At 38.4% G+C, this 25,165-nt stretch overlaps 1 protein-coding gene across 6 annotated transcripts in view; it reads right to left on the bottom strand.

The window, feature by feature from the left end:
- Nucleotides 1-25,165, bottom strand: part of Kiaa0825 (KIAA0825 ortholog) — a 460,826-nt gene that overhangs the window by 141,376 nt on the left and 294,285 nt on the right. The window lies entirely within an intron of this gene.

Here is a 25,165-nt window from a genome sequence, read left to right as displayed (position 1 = left end):
AGTCAGGAATATAGTTTGTGGTGAAGCATTTACCTAGTCTGTGTGGGGCCCTGGGTTTAATCCTAGTACTGAAAGAAAAATAAAAATAAAAAATAAATTTCAAAATACAAAGAACAGGATTATCTTCATAAAAGACATAGGAGGAAGAGAATGAGAGGCTTTCTTTGCTCTAACTTCAAAGTGATTCTTGAAATGAATGCAGGGCAGGATATTATTGTTCATATAAAGTAAGTATAGTTGATACATAATAGAAATGTATGTCAGAAAAGTACACGGTGCACCTGTTTATTGAGCCACTCTGAGTCCATACCTAGAAACAGTAAGGCTCATCCGAAGAAAAAAAAGATTACTTTGGGATTTATAAGAACTCATAATCTTCAGTACCATGCAAAGAACATAAAGAATGATTTTCATGTGCTAAAATAGTTCTAGCACATATCCCTGAGTGGGGTCATGGTGCTTTGGGGTGGAGCACTTATAGGATACTATTTCAATATGAGATAGCTGTGATTGTCTCTATCATTAGAAACTCTTGGGTAGCTTTGAAGGTGCTCTTTGGGTCATATGAATACCAGGTCAAAAAAGTAGCAACTACATTTATGAGCAATACATTAATTTAAGCAGACTCAGTAAAAGAGAAAAGATTATTCATTGAAATTGTCTTGTAATTTATTTTTATTTTTATTCTCTCATTTCAACACAACAGTTGTTGAAGGCACATGGTCCAGATGCTGAGTGGGTTAGTGATGTGAGGTGAGCTCTGTGAAGCAGCATGTAGTCTAGGAAGACGGCAATGTTCATGATCGCATCCCTACATGAATGCTGGTGTAAAGATGACCAGCTTTGGTTCTTCTGCATGTTGCAGCCCAAAAGCTAACTCAATCCAAGGTACACACACAAAAAAAACTCACTGGCTGAGAGCTCAGATGACAGAGCAAGCATAATGCATCATTGTCTTCAGTTTCCTAAAGCATCTTAGGGGTTGGCATCATTTTCAGAAAATGTCTCCCTTAGGAAAGAAGAGGGCTCCTGAATTGCACCCTCACATGAATCAGAGCCTAGACATGCAGTATTATTGGATGGCTGGGATTGTGTGCCATTTCTGAACCAATCGCAGAAGGCACTGGTGATGGAATACATTAATTGGTTCACACTCGAGCTCACACACTTTCACCTTAGGTTCACAGGTGTGGACTGAGAGATTCCGTGAAGTAAAGTAGCTGATAATGTTGCTTCTAAAGGTGTGACATTAGACTGCCCAAACAGTACACCAGATTCAACAGAAACCTTTGGACACACTGGAGAAGATGTGTTTGCCTACCCATTTTCAAATGGAAGTTTAAAACATGGAAAGGGAAATAGGAAGACACACAGATAGGAAATAAAAAAAAAAACCTTAATCATTGGATAATTGTTGGAACACAGTATGTTTTCCATGCTGGTTATCAGGAAAGCTCCCTACCCCAGGAGAAAGCTTTTGAAATGGTTCTCAGCAGGAGACAATAGCACTGTTTTTTCTCATCCCTGAGACAAACTTTTTCAACTCTGTGTTATCTTGTTCTAAAGGATAATCTTGTCATTTTGAGAAATTACAGACTTTCCTAACTGAAATTATTGGCAGGAAGAATATGGCTACTGTATTTTTACTATGTTTATGCTTATGTAATAGCAATGTTTTCCTTACATGTGAGGCTTGGCACACAGTTGGTACTAAATGTTGGTTGAGAAATTGCGTGAATGGGTATCTGGATGAAAAAACTACTATGGCAACACGTTAATGGGTAATAGATGAGATTCCTGTGGTCATGTAATACCAATTTAGAAGACATCACTAAGCATTGTCTATGACAAGTTGTTCCTCTATGGGCTCCTGTGGAGCCACCACGCTCTCTCAGGTAGCCCTCTGAGGCTCATCAGTAGTATCATTTACAGAGCTTGCATTGTGTGCAATGAAACCCAACCTGGCAGCCACCAAGTGCTCAGACTTTCAGTGTAAAACAAAGTGCAGCTTCCCCCACAGAGCGTCCTGATTAAACAAATTAACCATGGCACTGCTTGCAAATACACATGCTAGAGTGCAGGAAATGAACAGATACAATGGCCAAGTCTGTATTTAATTTTAATTAAATTTCATTCTGTAGCTCAATTAATCCACATCTCCAAATGTCAGCAGGACTTAGGCAAATGGAGTGACATCTGCGGCACTGCACAGGACTATAAAACCCTCACTGCAGCTAGGTCTGGAAGCACACCAGGAAAAATGAAATATCTTTATTAAGTCCATAGCAATGTATAGAAGCTTAACTCAGAGTCTAATGAAAGAACATAAACTAGGGAAGAAAATTGGACTAAGAACATGAGTGGTTATTGGCATGGCAAACAGTGCTCAATACCCTGCCTTGTGTTATTTACTATGACCACACTGGATTCAAAATTATGCGGGTTACTTTTATTTCTTTTAAGGAACCCAAACTTTCTTTCTGTGGTAGGAGAATTGGTAGATGAGGGATGATCACTCCACCTGGAATATGGAAACCACCACATCAGCTATGCAAGGTCATTTGATACAAGAAGAAGCCAGGATGTGACTTGTAGTATGAGTAACAACAAGCTTTCATGAATAATTCTGTTCTGTTACTTACAATATCAGATTAGGGGATTATGTTAAAATAAAAACTCAGATATTATTAATTGGAAATATGAGGTTCTGTCCTGACAATAACTGGCTTGAGGAAATATCTGTGTGATGATTTTAGAAAATATCAATGTGCTCATCAGTGTTAGAGGATAAGAATTAGTGAATCTTCATAACATAAACTTATTTACTTTGATACAATAAAAATCATATAAGGTATCTTTTCTTGGGAGAACAAAAATGTAAAGAATATAACACAATAAAATACAATTTATTTCTTTAACAGGCAGGGAAGCCCAAAGAATTATGCAAGCTCTGGAGGAATGGCAAAAGGCTGAAGGTAGGTGCTGAAATAAGAGTAGGAGTGTAGCTAATAAATTACTGGGGAAACCCAAAATGACCACAATAACAGAAGAGAGAGAGAGAGAGAGAGAGAGAGAGAGAGAGAGAGAGAGAATGCACATGTGAGAGAGAATATGTTTCTCAATTCACAGACTTTTTGCTTTTTTTCAATTTTATCTACTCTGGAAATTAAACCTCTCATATTCTATCAGCATTTGAAATTGTGGAACTGAAACTTTATTTAATACCAATGTACATGGAGGAACAATGAGTTTCTAACCATCTTATAAGCCTGCCTTCTGAGAAGTCCAACCAAGATGTGTGTCTAGAGTCTCAGGTTGTTTCCTTGTAGCTGTTATAAAAATACTCTGACAAAAGCAACTGAAGAGAGAAAGAATTTATTTGGCTCACAGTTCCAGATTACAGCCTGTTTCTGTGGGTAGTCTGAGCTGGAATGAACTGGAAGCATCCATACACATCACATTTCCAATCAAGAGTAGATGGCAAGGACACGGGCATGCAAGTGGTCAGTTCACTTCCTCTATTCTTACAAGCCACAGGACAGCCTACTCTAAACATCACTCACTGAGACTTTCTTCCAGGTATTTCTAGATCATGTGAACTTGACCATTAACACAAACTCCTAGCATACTTAAGTTGAATCAGGATCCAGTAATGTATCACCAATTTAGTCAGTCTAGTTAAAGAATAAAGCATAATGTGTTATTAATAATTCAAATGTGCCAATGAAGGAATTGAAGTTGTGAGAAAGAGTTTTAATTGAGTTCCCGAGTTAGTTACTCCTAAGAAATTCTTTCTGTGTAATGAGAAAAACACTCTGCTTGTAACAATTCATACTTTGTTTACCTTGTTATAAGTGCTCCATTTAGAAAGTTAAGTCTAGAAATTTGAAATGTGGAAGTATTAACTACATTTCTCAAAGGTCCCAGAAAGAGATCTAACTTTGATGCTGTGAGGTACAATTAAACCATCCTGAGTAAAGTAACATAGACCCAGAAAGACAAATAGGGCATGTACTCACTCATAAGGGGATATTAGACATAAAGCAAAAGATAACCAGCATATAGTTCATGAAAACTGATAAGTTAGGTAACAAGGAAAATCCTAAGAGACATACATGGATCCCCCTGGGAAAGGAAAATAAACAAGATCTGAGAAAATTGGGAGCATGGGGGGGTGGGGCAAAGAACAACAGAGGGGAAGAGGAGGGGAGACAGGAAAGGGGGAAGAGAATATGAGAGAACAAGATGGCCAAGATGGGGAAAGGACAGAGAGGGAGAGCAAGGTATCTTGATTGAAGGAGCCATTATGAGGCAAACGAGAAACCTGACACTAGGGAAATTCTCAGGAACCCACAAGAATGTACCCAGCTAAGACCCTAAGCATTAGTGGAGAGGGAGCCTGAACTGGCCTTCCCCTGTAATCAGATGGACCTGGTAACTAATTGTTATCATAGAACCTTCATCCAGCAACTGAAGAAAGCAGATGCAGAGATTCATAGTTGAGCACTGGGCCGAGCCTCCGGAGACCAGTTCAAGAGTGGGAGGAGTGATAATATGCGCAAAGGAGTCAAGACCATGATGGGAATACCCACAGAAACACCTGACGCAAACTAGTGGGAACGCACTGACTCTAGACTGACAATGGGGAAATTTCATAGGACCAAACTAGGCCCTCTGAATGTGTGTGACAATTATGTGGCTGGGGCATTCTGTGGGGCCACTGGCGGTAGGACAAGGACTCTTCCCTAGTGCTTGAGCTGACTTTTTGAATCCCATTCTCTTTGGAGGGATAACTTGCTCAGACTAGACATGGGTGTATGTGTGGGGGGGGGGTCTTGGTCCTGTCTTAAGTAATATACCAGACTTTGTTGACTCCCTATGGAAAGCCTTACCCTCTTTGAGGAGTGGACAGGGGTGGTGTGGGGGCAAGATAAGGGAAGTAGGAAGAGGGGAGGGAATAGGAACTGTTATTGGTATATAAAATGAGAAAAGATTTTTCTCTTTTTTATTTTATTTCATTTTAATTTTTATTTTTTAAAAAAGAAAAGAAACTATCTTTTTCTCATTACACATATTTATCAAGTTCCCATACCCTCCCCTCCTCCCATTCCTTCCACTTTCTCCCTCCGTCCACTCCATAGAGAGGGTAAGGCACATTGCTTTGGGGAAGGTCCAAGGCTGTCCCTATTGTATCTCGGCCGAACAAGGTATCCATCCAAAGAGAATAGGATCAACAAAAGCCAGTAAAGGCGGTATGAGTAAATCCTAGTGCCACTGCCAGGGAAAAAACAAAAAACCCAGGATAGCCAAAACAATCCTGTACAATAAAGAAACTTCTGGAGGCATCACCATCCCTGATATCAAGCTCTATTACAGAGCTACCATAATGAAAATAGCTTGGTATTAGCATAAAAACAGAGAGTGACCAATGGAATCAAGTTAAAGACCAGGATATTAATCTACACACCTATGAACATCTGATTTTTGTTAAAGAAGCTAAAATTATACAATGGAAAAAAGAAAGCTTCTTCAACAAATGGCACTGGCATAACTGGATATCAACATGTAGAAGAATGAAAATAGATCCATTTCTATCACCATGTATAAAACTCAAGTCCAAATGGATTAAAGACCTCAATATAAATCTGACCACACTGAACCTAATAGAAGAGAAAGTGGGAAGTAGCCTGCAATGTATCAGCACAGGAGACCACTTCCTATGTATAACCCCAGTAGCACAGACAATAAGAGCAAAATTGAATAAATGGAACTTTCTGAAACTGAGAAGCTTTTGTAAAGCAAAGGACACAGAATATAAGACAAAAAGGCAGCCTACTGAATGGGAAAAGATCTTCACCAACCCACATTAGACAGAAGACTGATATCTAAAATATATAAAGAACTCAAGAAATTAGAAATCAAAATTCCAAATAATCCAATTAAAAAATGGGGTACAGAACTAAACAAAGTATTCTCAACAGAAGACTCTCAAATGGCTGAAAGACCCTTAAGAAATGTTCAACACCCTTAGCCCTCAGGAAAATGCAAATCAAAACAACTTTGAGATACCATCTTAAACCTGTCAGAATAACTACAATCAAAAACACCAATAAAAGCTTTTGCTGGAGAGGATGTGGAATAAGGGGAACACTCATCCATTGCTGGTGGGAACACAAACTTGTATAACCACTTTGGAAATCAGTATAACCATTTCTCAGAAAATTAAGAAAATATTTTTTCAAATAGAAAAAGAATTTAAACTATGGTTGGTACTGACTTGGATTTCTTAGTTGAGATTTTTCTTGATGTCAAGAGCTCCAAGTGAAAGCTATACCAGAATTCTATATAGCACTGTAGGTCTAAAAGGCAGGAAGCTTCTATTTATGCATTATCATTGTCAGAAATAACTTCTGTGTTGAGTGAAGACCATTTAAATATGAACCTGGATATACGATGAAGTAAAATTGTATATCTTTAGATGCAGAAACTGTTTACACATAATTAAATTAAAATTCCATATTTTTTCTATTCTCTAATTCATTCCCTCAACTTTTAGGTATTTTCCCCACACATATGGGTCTCTGATAGAAAGTCATTATTGCTCCATCCCTCACACTTTGTTTTCTCTAAGATGGATCTTCATAGTCACATAACACAAGGACCTATCTTATTAGAGTCCTTTCCAAATGAAATATAAATCCTTCAGCTTAAATGACTTAAAGAATAAGTTTAGTAAAGCATCAATATTTAGATAAAGATCACAGAATATGAATTAGTAGCAGACACTAATAATAATTCACTAATCTTCTAGACATTCACTATTTTAAGTTCTACTCACATACATGTTGTGTTAGACTAAAAAATCTGCCTAGTTGATAATGAAAAATTAACATGAACAACAAAATTAAGATTAGGAATTAGAAAAAGCAAAAATTAGAGGTTTAAAATTATCTTTCTAGACAATCTGTTAAATTCTAAGAATAATGTAAGAGGGACTGGCACAATTTACAAATTTCTATGATAAGAGTGCAGCTTATAAAGACATTAGTAGAAATACACAATCGCTTAATTGCAGTGGGTTGTATCTTAGAAACCAGAGAGGATGTCTATACCATCTATCAGACTGCATTCCTTCATCTTTCCCATCTTCTTTTAGCCCATTCTATCAACTAGCCTTGCTCCACCATATACTTAACTGCTCTTGTTCTGCCTCATCTTTTATTAACTCCATTCCTTCTCTTCTTTCTTTCTATAACCTATGAATGTACATTCTTTTCCAGTCATTGTGCTGGATGTCAAAGGGAGGTAATTAGGACCAGGTATCTATCACCAAGAGCTTTTTGCTATCTATAGGAAGGTCAAACAATCGGTATGCATGTATATGATGGCTGTACTGAGAGTAACTGGAAGCCAAAATTCAGGATACCTGAAACCAGCAGCATCACTGGATAGGGGATTTCTGGGAGGTATCTTAAGAATGAACAGACTTATCAAAGAAGAAGGTTCACACTAGCAGGAGAGTGGTAAGTGTATTTAAAAATAATGAAACTAGAGTTTGTAAGGCCAGTTGGGGGCATTTTTTTCCTACTGGATTCTGGGTGAGGAATGATTAATACCTGGTGACTACAGAGATAACAACATACCTGGTAGACCCACAATCAAGTCCTGCATTTCTTCATACTTAATCTAGAGATATCTCTAATATACTAGAAGTAAAACATCTATGATAAAACAATACATTTTGCTGTTGGCTCTATGAATTACATGTCGGTTTTTTAAAAAAAATATTTTGTTGCTGTTGTTGTTGTTGTTGTTAGGCAAGCATTTTGAACTCTGGGAATTCCTTGAGTTTTTTCCTGTCTCTAATAAAAATTTTTATATGACATATTTTGTTCATATTCTTCCCCTTTTCACAACTCTTAAAAACAACAACCAAAAACAAAAATAAAACAAAAATGAAAATCAAAAGAAAAAACTCAATAATAAAAAACTCAAAAGAATATAAAACAAGAAGTCCACAGAAAACATGGAGTCCATCTTCGTTCTGGCCAACCATTCCTAGGCATGGAGTATGGTTGTGATGGAGGATATCCAGTGATACTCTATAGGAGGAAGCAGGTCTTCCCTTCAGGGACCAATTCCCTCTAAGTCTATCCTAGAGTACTTGGCCTGATGCACTCATTCTGTATATAGAGATGAGCCATTGGTAGAAGATACTAAAAATAATTCATCAATCTAGACAGTCACTATTTTTTAATTCTACTTACATTATTACATGATATATAATACTCAAAAACTGCCTAGTTGTTATTAAAAAGTAATATGAACAACAAAATTAAGATCAGAAAGTTTTTGTTAGAAACAGCAAAAATTTGCATGCTCTACTCACTATCTTGATGCTATTGCATTATTTTTTATTTATTATTTTTATTGGGCTCTACATTTTCCCTGGCCCCTCCCTACCTCTCCCCTCCTCTTCAACCTTTCCCCCAGGTCCCCATGCTCCCAATTTACTCAGGAGATTTTGTCTTTTTTTACTTCCCATGTAGATTAGATCTATGTATGTCTCTCTTAGTGTCCTCATCCTTGTCTAAGTTCTCTGGGATTGTGATTTCTGGGCTGGTTTTCTTTGCTTTATGTTTAAAAAAATACTTATGAGTGAGTACATGTGATAATTGTCTTTCTATGTCTGGGTTACCTCACTCAAAATGATGTTTTCTAGCTCTATCCATTTGCCTATAAAATTCAAGATGTAGTTATTTTTCTGCTATGTAGTACTCCATTGTGTAAATGTACCACATTTTCCTTATTCATTCTTCAGTTGAAGGGCATTTAGGTTGTTTCCAGGTTCTGGCTATGACAAACAAAGCTGCTATTAACACAGTTGAGCACATGTCCTTGTGGTACAGTTGAACTTCCTTTGGATATATACCCAAAAGTGGTATTACAGGGTCTTGAGGAAGGTTGTTTCCTAATTTTCTGAGAAACTGCCACACTGACATCCAAAGGGGTTGTATCAGCTTGGATTCCCACCAGCAATGCAGGAGTATTCCCTTTTCCCCACTGGTGTGGGAGAATTGTCTGTATTCTGTCAATCATATTTTAAATGAATGCTGATTGGCCAGGCAGGAAGTATAGGTGGGTCAACCAGACAGGAAGTAGAGGCGGGGCGAGGAGAACAGGAAAATTCCGGGAAGAAGGGAGCCCATTCCTCCCAGTTCTGCCCAGATCACTGAAGAAGCAAGATGTGACCTGCCCCACTGAAAAAGGTACAGAGCCATGTGGCTAACATAGATAAGAATAATGGGTTAATATAATTTATGAGAGTTAGCAAGAAACCTGAGCTAATGGGCCAATCAGTTTATAATCTTATGGAGACCTCTATGTGGATTTCTTTGGGGCCAAACAGCTGTGGGACCTGGTGGGAAGACAGAAATTCCAACAAGCAGACTCTCTCCAGCATGAGTTGTTATCAGTGTTTTTTATCTTGACCATTTTTACAGGCATAAAGAGTTGTTTTGATTTGCATTTCTCTGTTGACTAAGGATGTTGAACATTTCCTTAAGTGTCTTTCAGCCATTTTTAGATTCCTCTGTTGAGAGTTCTCTATTTAGGTCTGTACTCCATTTTTTTTTTATTGAATTGTGTGTTCTTCTGGTGACCAGTTTCTTGAGTTCTTTGTATATTTTGGAGATCAGACCTATGTCTGATGGGGGGTTAGTGAAGATCTTTTCCTGTTCTGTAGGCTGTCGTTTTGTCTTGTTGATCATGTCCTTTGCTTTACAGAAGCTTTTCAGTTTCGAGAGGTCTCATTTATTAATTGTTTCTCTCAGTGTCTGTGCTGCTGGGGTTATATTTAGTAATTGGAAAAACATCAAATGGAAAAAAATAAACCATATTTAACAAATGGTTCTGGTATAACTGGATATCAGCATGTAGAAGAACAAACATCGAGCCGTATCTATCACCATGCACAAAACTCAGGTCCAAATGGATCAAAGACCTCAACAAAAGCCATCCACACTGAACTTTATAAAAGAGAAAGCGGGAAGTACACCTGAACACATTGGCACAGAAACCACTTTCTAAATACAACCCCAGCTATTGCTACAGAGTTGCTCCTGCTGCTGCTCTGTTGTGTGACCTTACATCCTGAGGTTGGCACCTTTGAAACATTTCAGGTGAATCACTAAGGGCATACCTGTGCTCTTCACGTGCCAAGATGAGAAAACTTAGCCTTAAATGCTAAAAAGATGTTATTGATGGTACAGTCAGTTACCAAACACAACCAGCTGCTCCACAGATTTGAAATTTGGAAAAGAAGTCCAGTTCAAAATCAGCTACCTAATTCGAGGGCATGAGAAGCTAAAACCATATCAGGGAGAAGCACTGTCTAAGTCATGTTCAACAGCTAAGGCATCAGTAAATCAGCTCTGTCCATACTGTACTTCTAAATATTTCCATATGCAGAATATACAGAGAAGTTAATCATGTGACAAAACAACTGCCTTTCTTTAGTATGCGCTAATAGACAGCACAATAGGGTTGTAGGAATGTGTCAGAAATTCTGTGGAACATGAGGTGTTTGGTGGAGAATGTGATATTGTAAATGTGTACATTTTTGTTGAATTAAACATAGGGTCAAGTTTTACACACAGAGAGACACATAAACACACACAGAGGTATACGTGAGCAAACAAGCAAGCCTAAAAGAATGCTAGTATTTGTGTTGCTTAGAGCATAGACATATAAACAATAAAATAGCAGGAAGGAAAAGCGAAAAATAAAAATTCCTTCAAATCTAATTTTTCCTCTTCAGCAACAAGGATCCTGTTGTATTTTGTTTATCTAATTTCTGTGAAGAAATACCATGACCAAAAGAAACCTGAGGAAGCAAAGGCTTTATTTGGTTTACACGTCCACATCCCAGTCCATTTTTTAGGAAAACCAGGGCAGGAGCTCAAGCAGGAACCTAGAGGTAGGAACCAAAGCAAAGACCTTGGAGCAACACTGCTTACTGACTTGCTCTCCATGGTTTGCTCAGCTTGTCTTTTATACACTCAGGAACCACGTGCCCTGGGAGGTAAAATGCTTACACTTGCCTACAGGTCAGTATGAGAGACTTCTTTGTGAGGGCCTCTATTCACTGGCAACTCTAGTATGACATGCTGACAAGCCCTAAGGAACACAGACACACAGCACCATACCCTGGAAGACTTCACCTCTGATGCCCAAGAAGTTCCAACAAGCCTATGAAGTGAGAACTTCTGGTAGAATTGGTTTGGAAATTCCCAGCTTTCTACTTTCCTTGGGTAAGCTGATGTGTAGACCTGACAGTACCTTTAGGGCAGGGTGTCCCACCTGCACACTATTGACATCTCAGGCCAGGTGACCTTTACAGTGACAGGTCACCTTGCATTGTGCATAGTAGGATGTTTGGCACTTACCATGGCAAACCAACTACATGCAATATCAAACTCTCCTCAAGTGGCAACCAAAAGTATCTCCAAATATAACTAGTGTCCACTGATAGGGAGGAGGATTATATAAGCTTTCATTAAGAGCCACTGACTTGGGGACTAAGTCCCCTTAATCTGCAATCTGCTTTCATTGAGTTTTTTCCCTTAGTTTTTCTTTCTTTCTTTCTTTCTTTTTCCTTCTTTCTTTCTTTCTTTCTTTCTTTCTTTCTTTCTTTCTTTCTTTCTTTCTTTCTTTCTTTCTTAAAAATTTCCACCTCTTCCCCACCTCCCTTTTCCCTTCCCCTCCCCTCCTCCCCCCTCCCTCTCTAGTGTTAAGAGCAGTCAGGGTTCCCTGCCCCATGGGACGTCCAAGGTCCTCCCCACTCCATCCAGGTCTATGAAGGTGAGCATTCAAACAAACCAGGCTCCCACAAAGTCAGTCCATGCAGTAGAATCAAAACCCAGTGCCATTGTCCTCGGCTTCTCAGTTAGCCTTCATTGCCAGCCATGTTCAGAGTGTCCATTTTGATCACATGCTCCATCACTCCCAGTTCAGCTGGCCTTGGTGAGCTCCCATTAGATCAGTCCCACCGTCTCAGTGGGTGAACTGTCCCTTGGTTTTTCAAGACAGGGTTTTACTGTGTAGCCCTGGCTGTCCTGGAACTCACTCTGCAGACCAGGCTGGCCTTGAACACACAGAGATTCACCTACCTCTGCCTCCCAAATGCTGGGATTAAAGGTGTATATCACCACTGCCTGGCCTCTTGGATTGATTCTATGCCATGTACAGGAGACTGTCTGTGCCTCCACATTTTAGTATCTTGCTTTCTTCTAAACTGCCTGTCTCTTATGTTCTGTTTTTCCCCACTGTCCACTTAACCAAGGATTCTGCCAGGTGGTTTTCCTGGGACCTTGTCTCATCCAACCTGACTTGACCTTCTTCATCTCAGTGAATGTCACAGAAGTACCAAGCTGTTTGGTACACATTCTTCTCTCTCCTGTTAGAAGATGCTATCTAAACCTGATGATGGAATAAAGGAGTATGTCTTTTGCTTACATTAGTACCATAGAAAGTTTTATATCAAAGGTTTTTTTCCCATTTTGCTAGTATATGGTAGTGTCAGATAGAACTTAAAACTATATTAATTTTCCAAACAAAATTTCAGTTGGAAGGATTCAGACTTACTTTAAAATTTACATAGAAGTATACAGTCAAATATAGCCAAACATATTTAAAGAGAAGTACATGTCTTGTCACATATCGACATATACATACCACTAAAAAAAATCATACTGGATTGATATAAAAGTAGACAAAATAATGAGTGGACAGAAAAGATCTTTTTTTCCCCTGAAAAAAAAAACCCTAAATTATATGTTTAAGATTTACACAGTGCATTATATATCCATTTTAAATGAAAATTATAAATTTAAAAGTAAGGAGAGGGTTAGAGATACAGCCGAGAGGTAGAGTGATTGCCTACTTGATCTGACCTGTAGCACCACAAAAGAGACGAGAGAGGGAGGGAGGTGAGAGAGAGTAGAAAAGGGAAAGGAAAAAAGAGAGAGGGAGACAGACAGAGAGAGAGAGAGAGACCACCATAAATAAATTTTATAATGTTTGCAACATGAGAATGGTCAACCAGCACCTTTTAGACAGTAATATTAATAAAAAATCAGAATTTATAGTTCTCATTTGATTTTGCAAATATTTAAATTCTAATATTTTTTGCCAGTATCATTCTTAAAACTAGATTTTTTTTAAGGTGACTGCTTAACAAAATACAACCTGCCTCTCTATTGTAAGAAATGATTATAGCAATAACCAGAGAAAGGCAAATATCATAGGGAATATTTCCAAGTGAAGATATATAAAGTGGGAAAGAGACACAAGGCATAAAGGTTCTGTGGGTGGAGATAGGGCGTGTGAAACGAGAGAGAAGGCTCTGGAAATAGAAGCTAAGGGAAGCTATAAAATAAAATGATTCTCAACAAAGCAGAAGAATTCAATAATTACCTTTAGTGGGTTGCAGTTTGATGGAAATAATATAAACATTCAAGACTAAATTGCAGAAGGAGGTAGGAATCTAAATTTGGAGATTTTATCTTTAAACCTGAGTTGAATGGTTCCAATAGTTAAGAGATTTTTTTATTACCTTTTGGAAGGGAATACTAGTACTACTCTTGATCTACTGAGTTTCTCGGTGCTTGTGATTCCAAAGTGCTCTTAAAATACCTCGTGACAAATGTGATGTCTCTTTAGGGGATGGATAAATTGAGGCATATGAAGCCTAACTGACCAGTTCACTGTCTCAGTGGTAATACCAGAAACTAAACTGAAGACTTTTCTGTTATCCAGTGAGGGGCTGTTTTCTGTCCCAGGCTAAATGATCAGTAATTTACTTACCACAGAAATAAAGCTTATTTCTAAGGAGTAATCATCAATATAAAACCTTGGTAGAAGTAACGTTCATATTATAGCACTAAGATCATTAATACTAGATTTTTTTTAAATTGTCAGAAAAAAAATCTTTTGTTTTTTTCAAATTGATGTAGATATGGTAAATTTCAAAGTGATAAGACAGTTAAAGTAGTTAAGGTTTATCTTATATTTTGTGTGGGGTTCGAGGCTGTGAGCCAGGTCTCAGCTGCAGACTGCCCTGGGATCTGCCGTGGAGTGAAGGCTGAACTCATGTTTCTGTAGCTCCACGTCACCAGTTCTGGGATTGTAGGCAGGAACCACCACATGTAACTTTTTACATTTTATTTGTGGTTCCTAATAATTTATATAATTTTCTTCTAAGTGCACTATCAGTAATTCTATTATTTTAAGAGCAATTGCTACCCAACTTTAAAACAAAGTTTTAGACTTATGACTTTTCAACCTCAATACATTTTTTGTAATGTATAATTACTTAGATGATGAGTATGGTTACTAATTAAACACAAACTCCTGAATACCTAAACTGACAACCACAGGCATACTTTTACAAATCTTGTAAGTATTAGTGGATCTTATGTTGGTATGTTAAAAAAAAAAAAAGGACCCCAGCCAGCTTTTCCACTACATACTAAACACAGGCAAATGCTCATCCGGGCCTAACACGGTCTCAATACTTGTGGCACTTAAAACTACCTTCCACAATAAACTGGGGCCAAGACATTCATATAAAAAGTACACATTTGGACTGATTACCTACCCATAGTGAATTAAAGTAACAGGAATAACCAGTCAGTTTCTCCCTCCATGGTTTGCTCTTCTCTGACTTGACATGTTCTTACAGCCTTTAGCTTCCCAGCACTAACTGACCTTTCCTAGAGGCACCGCTTGGACAGGACCGAGTTTGGAAAGTGGACGAAAAGGCTAGTATCCCTGAGAATGTCTACAAGAACTGTTGCCTATGTGGCTCCATTATGCACTGGTCCAAATAACACTCAATTACACTTTAAGACACTGTGCAAGGAAGCTGCCACCAAATGGGTACTTCCCATTCTAACCACCACAGCATGGTTCCTGGCGGACACCAACCATCCTGCAGACAAGCTACCAGTTTCTATTTTGTGCCATTTTTATACCAAATACTCATCAGGAACCTCCCTCCTCTCACTTCCACTGAATGAGTGTAAACTTGGAGCATACTATTATATTCTCTCCACAATTTGGGCTTACAAGTTACTAAAACTCTTAAGGACCAATGATGTACTATTTTGTTGTTTTTAAATATCTCTTGTCCTTTTCTCCCGTGACCTTTTTCTTTCAAGACTCCCTGCCAAGGATGGTTCTAGTGAAACAGTTCCTTAAATCTAACCCTCTCAGGGCTCCATGAGGCCAGCTATCTCTCTACATTCTCCAGCTTTCCCCGACCACTTCTCTTCGTCATGTAAAACACTGCATTGCTTCCACTGAAGAGATTCAGTATCATCTGTATGTGGTCATCTGGGCCCCTGAAGGCAGTCCTCTAGCCTGTGTGAAGACTAGAAACACACAAGCTCCAGTATTTGTTAAACTGGGAAGCAAGCATAAGGGGAAAAAAGAATTACAGCTGTAAGATTGTCAAATTGGTGAAATAAATAAAACCAAAAGCTGTATTGTAAGTTATACAAACTTACAGATTACTGAAATAACTGTTTATTCCTCCTCAAAGTAGACAGTTTTAGAACACACAGACTAACAGCAAGAAATGGGAACTGCTTTGTTCACTGATCTAACCCTGAGTACCAAAGGCAATGCCAACCATGTGATAGACACTAATAGATACTTATTGTGAATACTTCAGAAGACAGTCATTCTTAAAGACACTCTGGTGTTTGATGTATTCTCTCCATTGTTTTGACCCTCGATTTCTAAACTAGATTGCACTGAGTAGAAGACCCTACACTAACCTCATTTGATCAGCACACGTTAAACCATCTCAACACGGATAATCAGGATGACATAAACTGTCAATGAGTAGGAATACTGCATGCAGACATGCTCCCTTAAGAGAGAGAATTGAACTTTTTTGAAAAGATAATATATTTTTTTGATTTTCAGATGAATGGAGTTATTTCACATATGCTGAATTTGTAAAAGAATTTCAGGGCAATTCAGCATTTTCTGTTTTGGGACTGCTGCTCAGGTGTGTGGAGTGCAAATCCATCAGGTAATTCCAATACTGCCAGACCAACTGCTAACAGCTCTTAGTTAATAATCATAGGCTTAACGTTGTTACACGGCACTTAACCAGAAGGAGTAGACCAGAAGCTGAGGTTGAGCTGAGGGCCAGCTTCTTGAGGAAACTTTTTCTAAATCAAAAACGGCAAAGGTCACATCCCAGATAATGCCAGGGAGAATCCACAGCAATTCTGAAAGCAATGGTGAAAACTGTAATTAGGTTCTGCTACCTAAGTGGTACATCGCCTGATTCACTGATGACAAAACAGAAACCTCTAATCGGGACGTCAGCATGTTGTCGGAGCAGGGTTGGAGGAGACCTGATGACTGCGTGGTGCCAAGTCAGGGCAAGCAAAGCAGGGAGTTCTAAATTAAAAAACACTGCTGTTTCTTGTTTAGTCTGGAAAAGGGGGGGAGAGAGAGGGAGAGGGAGGGAGGAGGGAGGGGGAAGGAAGAAGGGAAGGAGGGGAGAGGAGGAGGGGGGAAGGAAGAAAGGGAGGGAGGGAGATTCAGCTCAGGTAAGTGTTCACTATTCACCAAGAGGTCCTTGGTAATCCCACCCAACCAAACACCATGGATAATTAAGATCTATTCATACATTCCTCAATTCCTGTGGATGGGAGGCTAAGGGTAGACATATGTTCCCCTCTCCTCTAGAGCCCATAGGACCTGCCGCCTAGTAAGTGACTCAGTTAGTTGGTGCTGGGTTGAAATCTTGGCTTTGTCTACAGAGGTCTATAGGCTGGTATTTGCCTTTTGCTTTTTGTATGAGGATATCCTTGGCTCTGACTGCTACAATGCAAAAGGTAGCCCATCCATCCTGAGATCATCTTATCTCCAGGTCTGGGCTTCCATTTGTCTGGAACAGGTGTGTAAAAGGCTCTGCTTTCACTATATTGATTGAACTAACAAACAGGTTTCCTTATATATTGAGTGGAAATAATAATACCCATTCATGAATGACCAACATAAAGACAAAATGAGATAATATAGACAAATCTGATGCCACCAGTGCTAGGTAAATAAATGTTAAATAACCTCCAGCTTCACATAGAATAGCCACTAGTTTTTAGATAGTAATGACTTGTAGCTAGCAAACTAGCATATGCTAGCCTTTTTCAGGTACATCCAAAGAAAGATCTATAAATATGAAAACAATCAGTACTTCACTAAATATTTAAGGGTGAGTGAGCAGCCTTTCTGAATCCTTTCTTGCCAGATCTTATAGTTCACTAATTATCATTTTATGAACAAAAGTAGGCGAGTAGTTCAGCTGCTATGTCTTCCTTATATTTAGAAAACAAGCATAATTACCCCGAGAAAACGAGAAATCTTATTTGTCAAACCAGGACTTTTAAGAAAATTACTGTGTTCATACAAGAGTTCTCTATATTTCTCTTGTTAAAATTTCAAGTGCCTGAGAAATGATGAACTATAAAAGGTTTTTTCTTTATTTAGAATCTGAAGAAAATTATTGTATTAGAGATTACTTCCTTCTGAACATCTTAACAAAATGATTTGGGAAATGTCAGTTCTCCATTTGCTGAACTTCTATAAATAGATGCTAAACGTAAACATGTATGACTCATCACTAAAGAGTGAATGTAACCAAACAGTCTCATTGTTTCAGTAATAACATGCTGTGTCATGAGTCCAAACAGCACCTCACCCTGTTACAGAGATCAAGCAGCCACTTCTGAAATCCATCAGAGATGCTCCTGATGCTCAGACACTTCAGCATACAGAGCCTCCCAAAAAGGATCCTGGGGACTCAGACAGTCAGGCTCACTAACTTTTAACTAATATGGCACAATGCCTATTGCTTCTGCTCCCTAGAAGAGGTTTGTGGAAAGAATACTTGTGACGGAAATGGAGGGAATAGTAGACAGAAGTGAACAGGAAACAGTGAGTCTGTAGTTGGGTCTCAATTTAGGGCCATTTACTGATGTAGGTGGGTCATCTGTCTATGTGTTACTTTCATTGGTTAATAAAAAAACTGCCTTGGCCTTTGATAGGACACCAGCTTAGATAGGCGGAGTAGACAGAACAGAATACTGGGAGAAAGAAGCAGAGTCAGGCAGACGATGAAGCTTTGGCCCAAGATGGATGTAGGTTAGAATCTTCCCGGTAAGCCAACACCTCGTGGTGCTATACATATTAATAGAAATGGGTTAACCACGATGAGTTAGCCAATAAGAGGCTAGAACTAATGGGCCAGGCAGTGTTTAAAAGAATACAGTTTCTGTGTGATTATTTCGGGTAAAGCTAGCAGGGAGCCTGGTGGCGGGGACGCAGCCCACCGCTCCTTTTGCAACAATTTACAGTGATCCTCCAAACCCTTTAAATGTAGATGTCCTAATTCACAAACTTGAAATAATACAGTTTTCTCCCATCTCTGATGTATATTAGTTTTCCAGTTAAAGGTTGTGTTACAAATAAAGTAAGGGCTATATATTAAGGATAAGATTACAAAATTAAAACAAAAGCACAAACAGGTTGGATTTCAAACAAGAGTTTCAGGTCCCTTGAGGAGCCTGCATTAAAGATGCTGTGAGCTTAGCAGACTGGGCTGGAACGTGAACTGTGAGACAGGCACCAGAGGTCGGCCTGGCTCATTTGAACCGACAGATTTATCTACAGCTAGGATTGCAAGTCTTTGGGGCAGAAATTTAGCACCTATTTCAGTAATAAATAAGCACAAAACCTGGGAGGCTTCCTTCTTTTTTTTTATTTTATCTGTCCACAAACAAATACACATACACCTGAACATGAGAAAATAAAAGCTTAAATTCTGTAGCAGCTTTTGTAAAAATAATGGAAACTTTTGTAAAAACAACTTTAAACACCTGATTTGCCAAGTCCAACAATATGCCAATTTTGTGAAAGCTGCTACCTGGACTGTTCTGACAGTCACCAGAGATGATTTAAATAGAAGAATAATTACAGCTCCATCACCCCCTCCTTAAAATTATAGCAAGGCCTCTGCATTAAAAGACTACCCCAAGTATGAACTGCATTGGTCCACAAACCTTTCTTACTGTGACTGACCCCAGGTATGGGTGTTAGATACCTCTTCCTTGATTTCCTAATAGTAGCAGCTCTAGGCTCTTTGGGGGAGGGCTGGGGGCATAAAGTCCACATCCCATCCCCTTCTGGGGATGGAAAATTTTAATGACCAATAACAGAATTACTTATAGCTGATTTGTTTATTTATTACTTAGTGAATGTGTGTGTGTGTGTGTGTATACACTTCCTCAGTCAATTGCTCTCTACATTAGTTTTGAGACAGAATCTCACTGAATGGCTTCCCAGTAATCTATAGAGATTTTCCTGCCTCCTTCTCCTCATCACAGACACCCTAGGGTTCCAGATGTGTGGTACCACACCCTCATCACAGACACCCTAGGATTCCAGATGTGTGGTACCACACCCTCATCACAGACACCCTAGGATTCCAGATGTGTGGTACCACACCCTCATCATAGACACCCTAGGATTCCAGATGTGTGGTACCACACCCTTATCACAGACACCCTAGGAATTCAGATGTGTGCTACTACACCCTTTGTAGACACTGAGAATGGAAAGTCAGATCTTCAGGCTTGTGAGACTTGTTGACTCTTGTTGACTGAGGAATTTCTCCAGTCCCATAGCTGATTTACTTATTTTTATTTTTGTTTTTAATAATACAATATTTTATCATTTCCGTATTTTATCATATTCATCACCCCAACTGTTCCCAGACCCAGGCCCCTCCCTAGCCCTGTCATTTCCGCCCCACTTGTGCCCATGTCTTTTTAAGTAGGGTTGAGCTTGCCACACATGTCTTTGTCCCCCCCTCACCACAACCTTTCTGTCCCTCTTCTGTGACATTCCCTGAGCCTCCGGTGTGGGGGTGTGCTATAGACATAACAATTAGGATGGGCCTTCTAGAGACTTCCAATCACTGTGGGGGTGTGCTGGAGATGTATGGATTGGGGATGGGCCTTTTAGAGACTTCCAATTACTTGCTAAAAACAAACACTGTGGAAGATAGAAAGGGTTTTTTTTTTGTATTTCACAGACAATTCTAATAATCTAATAATGTTAGATCTAATAATCTAATAATCAACACATTTTTAGACAAAGAATATAAGGGTCGCTTGGTGGCAGTGATAGCACAAGTGGCCAAAGCAGGAAATAATCCAACAATGTAGCTGTTGTCAAACAGTCTGCAAGTGCTGTGATCTGTAGCTGTCACCTACACAGAGTCTGAAAACTAAGACTTCTTCAGGGAGATTCTACGGATTGACAACAAAACAAATGGATAAAACATCATTTGCCAGTGGCAAGTCTCAAGAGGCAGAGAGGAGCCTGGATTCTACTGTTAGGCACAACTGAGGTGTTTTTTTTTTTTAAAAAATATATTTTAAACTTTTATTTATTTATTTATTTATTTTACCTATCAACCACAGTTTTTATTCCCTCCTCTCCTCCAATCCCCCAACCTCCTTTCTACTCCCCCATCCACTTCTTACAAAGGGTAAGGCCTCTCATGGGGAGTCAACAAAGCCTGGTATATCAAGTTGAGGTAGAACCAAGCTCCATCCCACAACAACAAGGCTGAGCAATGCATTCCATCATAGGGAGCAAGTTCCAAAAAGCCAACAGTTGAATTTTTTAAAAATTACCTTCAAATTAGTTCATTTTATTATTATTTAATAATTGTGCTATTTTGTACAGATTTTTAGAGAACTTCTTGCTATGTGGCCAGCTCAACAAATGGAAACTGAGATGCACAGAAGGTCATTTGAGAACTAACTTCTGGAATTACTGTAGAACCACTCCAAATGGTTCGAGTTAGGTTGAAATGCACTTGGGATCTCCAATCCTATTCTGTGACATAGGCCTGTTTATTGATTTATTATTTCTTTGCTGATTTTGGCAAATGTTGAGAATCTAGTTCAGGGCCGGTGCATGCTAAGCAAGTGATTTTTTCCACCGAATCACAGCCCCAGTAGGGTTAAGAATCAGGGCATAAATGAGCAAAACACAGTATGCACACGCATGAAAATGTCATGATGAAACCCAGCTTGTGCATTTTAATTATGTTTTAATTAATATAAGCTATTTAAATTATAATTGCCATACATTATAATATGCCACTTAAAACATTAAAAATAACCAATGACAACACAGCAGGGAAAACAAGATAGAACTCAAGTTCCTTTCAGCTTTTCCAAAGAAACCACTGGAGGCTTCAGTTTGTGTTCAAAACTTCAAGTTTATGTTGTTTGTTTGTTTGTGGTGCTGGAATTTTAACTGGGGTCTAACACAGGCCATGGAAGCAATAAATCAATATAACTGAAAAGCATTACTTGTATTTCTCTTGTCTGGTGATACTTACTATTATTCAGTTTTTTATTAATATTATATACATACTATCAACTATGGTATCTCTATTTACACTGTAATTCTTAACTTCACTCTATGTCTGTTGATGAGAACAGGTTCTCTGCATGGCACGACAGGTATTAGGTCCCACTGGATCCAGGTGTGAGATGTGCTGTCTGTACCGCTGACTTAGAAAAGCAAGTGTGCCCATTCCTGTTGTCAGTAGCTTCCTCTACAGTTTGGATATGGTAAGACTTCATGCATTGTATGCCTGGTAGGATTGTTAATCTCTTCAGGTTACAGTCAGCTCAGAGGAAACCAAGATTAAGAGCTCCTGCAATTTGATGGCAATGCTTATTTGTGTGGGACTTAAACCATTTAATGCTCTTCATTTGGGAGAAGATAGGGAAAACAAACCAACGACTCACTCTTACACAGCAAGGCAGTTACATGCAGACATTTTCTCTCATTTTTTCAGGTCTATATATACCATTACTTAAATTTACAAATACTAAATTGTTAAAATGAATTTCACTGTTTTATTTGGTGTTCCTAATGTGAACTTTTACACTTAAAACTTTAATGTTGAAAGCAGAAATATGGTGTTAATAACAATTATAGAAGTTAAATGACTTTGGGAAGCTTATTTTAAAAGAGATAATTTATTTCTTAATGTATTAGAATAAGGAACAGAATATTAGCATTTATAAATTCCCTTACTAGAGCTATTAAATATTTCAGGTTGTTTTGAGAAAGTTACTAAATCTGTATAACTATTTCTTACTTAGAGAATGAAGATATGGACCTAAAATAAAACCTTTTAAAATATTTTTAGAATGGAAAGGTGCTATAATACAAAAAATATTTCATTGTGCACTAATTCACATACACAAATGCACACACATAAATTCTCCTATGACATCTTATAAAATATTGCAAATAGATAAATCATATTACTAAGAATTTAAGTGACAATATTGGCATATTGAAATAGTATATACATCTCCCATAAAATACTTTAGCTGGTCTGAACATACCGTGAGACACTAAATGAGATGGTGTGCTTTATCAACATGGCACAACCTAGAATTACCTGAGAAAAGTCTCAGTGGGAGAAATGTCTACTCTGCATTAGCCTGTAGGTATGTCTATGAGGAATTACATGAATTAAGTTAGTTAATGTGGAAAAGCTCAGCTTCTCATGGGAAGCATCCTTCCTGGGTAAGGAGTGTTGAACTATCTAAATGGTGAAAAACTGAACTGAATGCCAGTAAGTAGAACGCATACATTCACTCTCTCTCTCTGTGGTTCACTATGGGTATGTCCAGTTCCCTCAAGCTTCTGCCCTTGACTTTTCTATATGATGGATTGTCACCTGGAACTTTGAGTAAAATAAACCCTCCCCTAATCGATGTTAAAATTGTATAATCTGTTTCTCTTTGCAGATATTAAAGCAATTGCCTGCAATAAGAAACATTAATACTTCAATTATGATTAGTTTTTATATAAAATATTTATAGTTCTGAAAAGAAGAGCAACATGTGTGTACATTTGCCAGTGTAGGGGACAAAGCTCAAAGCCTGTGGCTAACAGAGCTATGGCTATATATTTCATAAGACCTTTGGATTTGCCATGCATTGTTGTAAGACGTCAGCTGAGGGAGGTATCTTTCTGTTGTAGATGGGCAAGCAAATGACTGGCTCATCTTCCACAAAGACAAAAAAGATCGCCAGGAGATAGAGTGAGAGTGCCGCCTACATTGGTGGAGATGCCACACGCCCTGCTTCTGTGCAGTGAGTAGAATGTGGTTGGTCTCCTTGGATGGGCTTTATTCTCTCTGGGGATTAACAGCTGAATGATCAATGTACAGGAAAAAGCTAATACTGAATTGTGACATATTTTTCTGACCACACTTATCATTAATGTTTTTATATAAAGGTGTTCTAGTTTGAGCCACTCATTAGAAATTTGAGACAGAATCAAAGCTACTTCCGAATGAACTTTGGGTATTCTCCAGGAAGAAAACTTTTAGTTAGAAATAAAAATTGCATAAACTCTACGTAGATAATTAATGGAAACTGTGCATACGGTGAGTTATTTCTAATCTTTAACTAAGTGTCAAGAAACATTTAATATTTTTAAAAACAAAACTATCTTGCTTGATTAAGTAGAAAGGAATGAATACAAAACTCTGGACTACCTTCAAAGCTAATACACTTTATGTATATATTTAATATAGCTATATGTCCAAACTATTTACTTATAGAAGAAGCTGCTCTGCTGCCCTGTTACACCAGGGAATGGACCGAGCATCATGCTCTGTGACTTATTTGTGTCCTGATGAACTTACAGTTGAGTCATGAAGAAAGGCCTTCTCCACGCATGCTGTAACAGAAAGCATTACAAACTGCCGAGCAGAACTGTGAGGCTAAATGCACAAATCCCTTCTCAGTAAGAGAGTAGTTTCTTCTAGCGGAAGTTATCAAGATAAATTTCAAGAAAGCAAGGGGCATTTAAAGGGTATTTAGCTTAATATATGCAAAATGACAAAGATTTTTGTAAAACGGCCAAATAAAATCAAACATAACGAGAACACATTATGAACAAATTATGCTGATTACAACTAATAGGTTTTTACAAGGAAGGTCTAATATAAAACAGGTTTTGGCTCTATCCCCCTAAAATGAGCTCTGAAATGCATGGGCCTCCTTTTCTGTTGTAATTATCAGGACACTTCCTGAACTTTGTAGTACGAACGACATTTGGAAGCCATAACTCTGGAAACTGTATGCACAGAACGCACCTGTAACTGTGCAGCATAAAAGGCCAGTATTCATTTTATCTTATTAGAAGCTCCCCTGGCCTCCAGAGCCCCACTCCTCTGGCCCCCGCTTCAGGCTCGAGTGCTGCATATTGGAGTTGACTCTCAATTATACCAAGTCTTTCTCTGAAGATGACAGTCCAAATACAGTAGAGATAAAATACATCAAGGTTTAAAATAGGCCCGTTCAGCCCCAGTGCCATTTCATCATGAGATGATATAATTCACGACGCCTCTGCCTAGGCTAACATATGCTCTACTCACAGCCCGCGTCACTCTTCATTTGTAATTATTTCCCTTTTCCCTTCCCCCCCATCTTGTAATACTTTGCTTGGTTGAAGACAAATACTGAAAGGCAAAGGGTATTATCACATGATGACCTGTTCCGGGGTGTTAAACCCCTGTCAAGGTTTGATTTGAACATGGGGTTCGATGACAGTACATCAATTCAGGCATCATGTCCTGAATTAGACTATATTAATTATCACTTGAGAGCAATATGCATGAAAATGCTGTTTCATTGACTAAAAGGATGTGACTGAATAAAAATCCATTTCTCTTCTGATTGCTTGTGGATAAAGACATTTTTTCTCTTTGCCTTGGATTGTTCTTTACTAAAAATGATTTTATATGATTGTATGAATAAATTGTCTTACCAACAACAGGATGGGATAGTTTTAGACAAAGGATTTACTGGGATGTCCACTCTTGGCACATATCTAACAAAGCATCTGCAGTCAATAGTTCAGGCAAATTATTTACAAAGACTCTACCAAAACCAAAGTTCTTATTTATTTCAGATTTCATAAAAAAATAGAAAATTCCAAATTGTTGTCTCCTTCATTTAAAGGACAAGAA

Source organism: Myodes glareolus, chromosome 15 (assembly GCF_982192425.1).
Source record: "Myodes glareolus chromosome 15, mMyoGla1.1, whole genome shotgun sequence".
Lineage (NCBI taxonomy): Eukaryota > Metazoa > Chordata > Mammalia > Rodentia > Cricetidae > Myodes > Myodes glareolus.
This window is presented reverse-complemented; position numbering and strand designations above follow the sequence as displayed.